A 372-nucleotide genomic window follows, 5' to 3' on the forward strand; every position below is an offset into this window, starting at 1 on the left:
TGTTTTCTTTCACTCGAGCTACCCAGCCAAACTTAGTCGAACCACAAACCCATATGATGCCTGTTAAGGCAAAACAAGCCGGACCAACGAATTCCAACGATTTAATCTCACTGAAACACCTCCACATCAAAAATATCCCACAAAATATCGAGTATTTATCACTTTCTTGTTTTATCAAAAACTGATTATCTGGCCCATCCCCATTGAATTAAACCACCAGACTACGCCTGTTTCACTAAGTCAAGCCCAATCCAACCGATTCCAGCAATTGAATCTCATCAAATCACTTCCAAATTTCGAACCCTAATTGAACCGTGCTGCAACTTACATTCCCGCCAAAACTGATTTTGAATTTGGGAAGAAGGTGGTTGA

This window comes from Papaver somniferum, chromosome 9, assembly GCF_003573695.1.
Source record: "Papaver somniferum cultivar HN1 chromosome 9, ASM357369v1, whole genome shotgun sequence".
NCBI lineage: Eukaryota > Viridiplantae > Streptophyta > Magnoliopsida > Ranunculales > Papaveraceae > Papaver > Papaver somniferum.